This window comes from Octopus sinensis, linkage group LG17 (genome assembly GCF_006345805.1).
Source record: "Octopus sinensis linkage group LG17, ASM634580v1, whole genome shotgun sequence".
Classification (NCBI taxonomy): domain Eukaryota; kingdom Metazoa; phylum Mollusca; class Cephalopoda; order Octopoda; family Octopodidae; genus Octopus; species Octopus sinensis.
In genome coordinates, this window is record NC_043013.1 from 11,413,826 (window position 1) to 11,422,270 (window position 8,445).

At 29.8% G+C, this 8,445-nt stretch overlaps 1 long non-coding RNA gene across 1 annotated transcript; it reads right to left on the reverse strand.

Annotated features, from left to right (window-relative positions):
- Positions 1–1,844: 1,844 nt before the first annotated feature.
- LOC118766653 lies at positions 1,845–6,959 on the reverse strand. The gene is made up of 2 exons (XR_005002579.1): positions 6,911–6,959; positions 1,845–2,120 (listed from the first exon to the last, which is right to left on the reverse strand). It is a non-coding gene; the product is annotated as an uncharacterized LOC118766653 (long non-coding RNA).
- Between the last annotated feature and the right edge of the window lie 1,486 nt (positions 6,960–8,445).

The window sequence follows — 8,445 nt, forward strand, 5'->3', positions numbered from 1 at the left end:
CTAAGTATGACCTGGATCGATTACCGAAAGGATTTTAATAGTATTCCCCACTCATGCATCCTAGAAACAGTAGCTATGAACATAGTAGCATCAATAATCAAAAAATATGTAAAACATTCCATGAATAAATGGCAGACAGAACTACAGCTCTAGATAAAGAAGGACTCATAGAAACCAAACCGATCCTCATTAGGAGAGGAATATTCCATGGTGATACACTCTTTTCACTCCTCTTCAGCTTGGCACTGACACCTTTATCTGGTATGCTAAACAGAACAGGATGTAGATACAACTGTTAATCAGCCATCTCTCGTATATGGATGACCTAAAAGTATATGCTACAAATGACAAACAACTGGAAATGTTACTACAGATAGTACATGGATTTACCAATAAAATTTTTCATGAAATTCTGCTTAGAAAATTGTGCCAAAGCGATCCGGAAAAGAGGAAAACTAATGAAGAGTAGCAACGCCACACTAGATAAATCAAATGAAATAAGAGAATTAGATCGAAGCCAGGCCAACAAATACTTAGGAATCAATGAACTAGTTGCGATTCAGCACAACCAAATGAAAGAGTATATAGAAAATGAATACTATAAACGAGTTAGATTCGTACTTAAAACAGAGATCAATACGAAAAACAAGATAAAGTTTTCTTCAATACAATGCTCATATTCCGAGAAACAGCAGCAGCAGTTTTAAATCTGTCCTTTTTAACCAACTTTACCATAGCATGATCTTCTCTCTTGGTCGTTTTTCTTGGCCTACCTGTAGACTTTCTTGCTTCACACGAACCACAATCATCGAAGACCTTAGGAATAACGTGAACAACACTTTTTGACTTGTTAACAATCTTTAGACCCAATACTAAAATTATCCTTCTTTCGAAGCTTAATAATCTGCTGACGAATTGGTAACGGAGTAAGTGGCATTATATAAACAAAGTACACTGCAGATATCCTTACTAATGTTTAGTAAACGAACCATCACGTAAACAAATTCAAAACATTATAGTTCGCCGGTTAAATATACTAAAACACGGAGTAAAAGCAACCGTTCTGATCATTTTGGCCGCCATGGATTTTGCAGTAAATCACTAAATCATCCATAACTTTTGTATTATCCTCTCAAATTACACCAAAATTTGTTGTTTCACTACTCTTAACTGGACTCTAAATGAACTAATCGAAATAGACAGGAAAACAAGAAAAATTATGACAGGATTTAAGCTGCACCACCCAAAATCTGACATAGAGGGGCTATATATACAACGTATTGAAGGTGGTAGAGGCCTTACACAGCTAGAAAACTATTACAATATAACCACCCATAGGACTACAGAAATACCTACATCAGAAGCAACGCAAACTAATACAAATAGCCACAAAATACGAAAAATAAAGTGTTTTCAGTTTTTAAAGAAGCTGAAAAATACAAAAAGGAGTCATAGTACCTTACAACTATGAAGGAAAAGAAGAAACAATAAAAGCTATAATACAACTGAAATCTAAACTAAAATTGTAACAGCAACGGATCATGATAAAAAGATGACAAGAAAAGCCCCTACATAGCAAATATTAGGTTAAACTAAATAGAAAAGAGATAGACAAAACAAAAATCCTAACAATAGTTGGGAAGCTCAGGACTCAAAAGCGAAGGATTTTTAATTGTAGCACAAGATTAAATCCTTCCCAAATGAAATCACCAAAAAATATATAAGGAAAAGAAATATAATTTCAGAATATATTGAGATGGAGAAGAAATTATAAATCATATTGTCTCTGACTGCCCAGTCCTGGCTAAGAAGGAAAATAATCATAGACACGACAGAATTTTTAGAATTGATTTGTTTTTTTTTTTGTTTTTCTTTATTTTTAGTACTTTGAAATTTTGAAAATAAACTAGGATTAGATACCCTATTATTTTTTAGTGTAAAAATTGATTTTTATTTACCTAAGTATTATGAAAATGACTAAGATAATTAGTTATTGATTGTTGTTTAAAACTTAAAAGATTTGGCGGTTTTACATATCCAGTTAGGGGAGTTTGTTAATATAATTTGATAATCCACATTTTAAACTTACATTTTTTTTAATTGTATATATACACTTGAAGCTATTCCAACGCTACGGAATAACATCAGAAAAAAGATGGTATAGGCACACGCCAGAAAAAGTTACAGAAAATCAAAAAGCAACTATACTCTGGGATATGCCAATAAACCCAAATAGAGAAATTAAGGCCAATAGATCGGATATAAGTGCCAGAGATCAACAAGAAAGCAAATGATTTCTAATTAGTGTATCAATACCAAAAGATGACAATGTTTCCCTAAAAGAAACGGAGAAACTTTCAAATTACAAAGATCTGGAAATAGAAGCAACTCAAATGTGGAATCTAAAATTAAATATAGTTCTTATCATAGTAGACGCATTAGGTATGATAAAAAAACATTCAGACAAATAGATAAATACAGAAGGACTTACAACTATTTCTTACATACAGGCACCGCACCCATCCTACATTAAATACATTTAATAAAGTGAAAATAGTAGCACTAAAACACACATATATGCATGTATATATATATGAGTATATATGTATGTGAATATATTTATATATATATATATATATATATATATATATATATATATATATATATATATATATATACACATATATACAAATACACATATGTATTTGTGTATATATAATATACATATATATATATATATTTATATATATTTACATATATACACATATACATATATATATATTTATATGCACATATATATACATATATATATATTTATATACACACATATATATATATACATATATTTTTATATACATATACATATTTATATATATTTATATTTAGACACACTGACACACACACACATACACATATGTATATATTTTATGTCCATAATGCTTTTTTTACATCTCTATTTGTAAAAACTTCCTTAACATGCCAAAGTTGTTAAGGCGGCAATCAGGCTGAATCGTTAACACGCTGGACGGAATGCTTAGCTGTATATCGCTCAGAATCCTCCGAAGTCGACATATCCTTTCATCCGTTCGTGGTCGATAAATTACGTACCAGTGAAACACTAGAATGAATGTAATCTACTGTATTCCCTCCCTCAAGCTGCCCTTGTGGCGAAAATTTGAAATCATTATAAATATAGTTTTCACAATGTTAAATGATCATCCTTTTCCCCATTAGATTCGATTCTATGCTGTGTAGATTATTCAGACTAATGGTGGCTACTCGGCTTGTGAGATCTTGTGTTTTCTTTTATCCAATCTGCGAAGCAAATCGGGTTTATCTCCCTGACGTAGCAGTTAACACAATGTGTCGTTTAACACATTTTGATTTGTTTAATTATCAGGATTATTTACTATATAAAAATTTTATCCTATTCTTCATCAATGTCAAGACTTTTCAATGTATAGAATTCTGTTATTTAATTTATTATTTTGGAATTATAAAGTTAATGATTTTGTTTAGAATTTTCGTAGTTCTGTGGGAAGTAGCCTATACACAGACAAAGGGAAATATACGACAATTGTTACGAATAAAGTCCGTACCAGGACGATTATCCTCCTAGGACAATTACTACCTCCATAGGACAAATCCCCCTCGACAACTACCCTCTTGGACAATTACTCTTCTTGTTTAATTAACCCCTCTCCAATATATTAAGAAGTTTTAAATCATCATCTTTTGTCCGCAGGAGTAAATGACCCTGGGGAATGTCCAGACATACGTGTGATGTGAGAGGCTGCTAAAATGTGAAAGTCAAGTCAACAGGTATATAACTGCAATGTCAATGAAATGTATAGTGATTGTGTCATTATATATATAAATACACGTACACACATATTTGTTGACATACGTGCACACACACAGATTTTATATATTTACTTATAACACACACCTATATATATATATATATATATATATATATATATATATATATGTATATACATTCACTTATATATGGGTGTGTGTGTGTGTACACATAATTATACACACTCATTCACATACACATCTATATATAATTATGTGCGTACATATGCGTGTGTATACTCTACCCCTACCTCTCTCTCACGCACGATCTCTCTCCCTCTCCCTCTCTCTCTCGCTCTTACCCATATATCACCTTAAGTGTTCGGCTTTAAACGGTTTTGACGCGACATATTAACATTAACAAAACGTCAAGCTGTTCCCTGACGATAAATTCCTAAAGGGAATCCGTATTACTGGTGACGAACAAACAAATAAATAATCATAGTAATAATATAATATAATAATAATAATAATAATAATAATAATAATAATAATAATAATAACAATAATAATAATAATAATAATAATAATAATAATAATAATAATAATAATAATAATAATAATAACGGTTATAATATTTATAGTTTGTTTCCTTATATCCATGTTACTGATACCCTTGCGGTAAGGACTTGGGTCTCTAAAATAATCTCATTCATATTTTTCCTACTACAGTTCTCTCATTAATATAATATGGTACTTGTCTTTGACAAGGCAGAAGGCCAAAGTTATCTTATGTGAACAGGTTATAGTTAGTAGAAGTAGCACAAATTTATACGTAACAATTTTCATTTTAGGGTTAAAAAAAAAAATTAATAAACTCAACACAAAAGAAATGGTTTTCTTGGCGCCTCTTGTTGTCATTATTGTTGTCTTGTAGCCATAAATCCATTGGTTCTTAAACAAATATATATCAAGGCTGACAATCTCTACCTCAAAAATACTATGAATTATTTGACTCTTCCACTTTTTTATTAACGATGAAAATGAAATACTGGCTCTCGCCATAGAATTTTTCTTTCATCGCCGTGTTGTTAGACAAGTTTTTAAAAACAGCTTAAGACTGTCTTAGTTTTAATAAACATGGCAAAACGTCTCCGTCTTTTTGCAATCTCTATTGTTCCGGTCTATGGAAAACATTTTTCTATTAAGTCTTATTCCCGCAGAAATATTATCAAATTAGTCCCAAACGTAACGATACTTTCCTTTTATATTTCCAGCACTGCCTTGGATCATGTGCCTTCTTTAAAAAATAGAAAGCTGTGATATGAGGGAGATTTGACCGTTTGTTTTATCGTTGATTAGTTGTAGTTCAGCAATTAGTAAGTAGACCTGTGATGAAATGTGTTCCAATGGTAGCCATTCTACATTTGGCTGTGTATATGGACTCCAGTGCCATATTATCTAATATTTTTGAAACAGTACGAAGTGATACGCTATTTCAAGCAGATCGAGTGACAGTGGAGGAGATTCCTTGTCGGTGTACGATTTGACTCTATGCAATCGTGCATATGTGTCTTGATAGATAAATTCTGCTAATATGCTTAAAGTCTAGAGATATAAGATAATATGTCTCGAATCTAGACTGTAAAGTTGATGTCAAATAAGATATTGTTTTAGAGATTATGTTTTAGTTGTAATTTCTTGGAATTATAACTAAGAAACTTGACTTCTAGAGTAGCTAGAATTGGGAATACATCATTACTTCAATTTCCATCAGACGAGATCTCATCAGAAATAAGCATGATACGAGTAAAGAAACCCAAATGTCAAATATTCAGAGATTTGGAATTGCGATTATAAATGTCTATCTCGTATGATCGGATTAATGTATTGCAAGTCGTATAACGTATTTGATTTTTTAAATATTGTACATACTAACTAAAGAGACCGATATTATAGAACTAGTCTTTAAAAATAGTCCTGTGGTGGATTTGTTCGACTAAAACGATTCGAGGTGTGACCCATCATGGCCACTGACAAATAACTGAAACAAGTAAAGGATAAAAGATAATAAGGTGAAGTATTCCTTTTCTGGAAAGCATAACTTAAGAAAATGCGACTCTTGTATAGGTTTAAACTTAGGTTTACTCAGATAATGAACAACTCAGTTTGTTAATAGTGGAGGTTGAAGCAGACTGATAGAGGGAGTAGCAATACTAGTGAAATATTTTCTACTATATGCGCAATGTCTGAAATTTTTAGTGGAGCGATCTAGTCGAATACGTCAACCCCAAAGCCCAGCTGATATTTATTTTATCAGCCCCGAATGACTGAAAGGCAAAGTCGAACTGCGGAATTTGAATGTAGAACATAAAGCCGATAGAAATAACGAGAAGCATTTGTTCGGCATGATAACAATTCTGACTGCTCGCCGCCTTAAGTTCCATGTAAAATCTAACTAGTCTTGATTGAGTGACGATACGAAGTACAACAATATTCGACTTCCTACCAGGCATAGGTGATTTCTACAGTTGCCCTAGATCGACCATTGCAGTATATGTTAACATGGAAGATGTAAAACCTACAACAGCCATAGATATATACATACCCATATACATATACATATATACACACATAAAGATATGTGTGTGTGAGCGTGTGTGTTTGTATGTACACACTAACGTACGTATATACATATATACATGCTTGCACGTATACTCGTAAATATATGTATGTATTTGCATATACATGCATGTGTATATACATACACGCACACACGCACATATATATACACAAATACAGACGCACAATTATATATATATATATATAGTTCAACATGTGACCTCGTGAGCACCGCCAGCAATTTTTTTCCTCTGTCTTCCCTTCTCTGGATCTTTTCTTCTCCTTTGTTTCCGACGAAGAGCTCCGCTCGAAACGTTAAACCCTCATTCTTCCCTTCTTTCCCGAGCGTCCAATAATACTTTATTTGTTCCACGACCTCGCGTCGCTGTGTTTTTTATTGTTTTCTTGTTTGGATTAACTTTATATATATATATATATATATATATATATATATATATATATATATATATATAAATAAGTAATATACTTATATATAAACGTATATTTGTCAAAAACTGTGTAATAAGGTATCGTAAATGTTTAGTTAGAATACACATGGCTTTTTTCATTGCATTGACTATGCAACTATAATCTCATGTAAACAGAATATGAGGCACGAGGTTCGTGTTAGATGATTTGCAGTACGATCAAATAATTTAGACAGCAGAAAAGCAAAGTTCGAAGTTTTAAAACCTATCTCTGCACACTTTATGCTCACATACATTCGTTTATATATGTATGTGTTCCTAAATATCAATATATATATATATATATATATATATATATATATATATATATATATATATATATATATATATAGATATAGATATATATATATATGTACACACAAACAAACATATACATGCTTACAAACATAGACATGCACACATACATACATACATACATACATTCATACACACACATCCATATACGTACATACAAACATACTTACATACATGCATACATACATATATATATATATATATATATATATACTCACATTTAATTTTATTAAAGTAATGTATAAATATATACAACTTATGTTTGAATAAAATTCTGCTTACAAATGTCTACAACTATTTAACGCACACTCATATAAATACACACACACATACACACACACACATACACACATACACATACACACTTACATACACAATCACGCATTCACATATTTATATGTGATCTTTGTTTATGTGTGCGAGTGAGTATTACATGTGTGTGTGTGTATGTGTGTGTGTCTGTGTGTGTGACTATATAATAATTAAGAAAGGGATTAAGCTATAAATAATTTTAAAACTATCACTGAAAAATAAAAGAAAATTACATGAATAAAAATACAAGTAAGAAGATATTAGTAAGGTAAAATATCAGAAGTTATTTAAAATGATATGAAATGAAATAACCCAAATAAGAATTTCGCCGATAATGTTATTATTAATATTAATAATAATAATAATAATAATAATAATAATAATAATAATAATAATAATAATAGTAACAATAATAATAGGAAAAACAACAACAATAATAGTAAAATTATTTTTCATTATTATTATATTTATTATCTTTATTATTATTAATAATAATAATGGCAACATGATTTTTATATTATTTTTCGTAATACACCATCAGTAATAATAATGATAATACTGATGATAATATTAATAATAATAATAATAATAATAATAATAATAATAATAATAATAATAATAATAATAATAATAATAATAATAATAATAATAATAATAATAATAATGGTAATAATAATAATAATAATAATAATAATAATAATAATAATAATAATAATAATAATAATAATAATGGTATGTGTGATTACGAATCTAAAAATAAAATTTATAAAGAAATAGAAAAAATATAGTGAAAAATAGAGGAATAAATATAAAAATAAGAAAAATAAATTTGGAAAAGAAAATATAAAACATATATCATCACTGATCTCGAGCTTTAATATCTATTGTATTACTCCTTCAAGTATTGGTTTTTCATCAAATTCGTCTC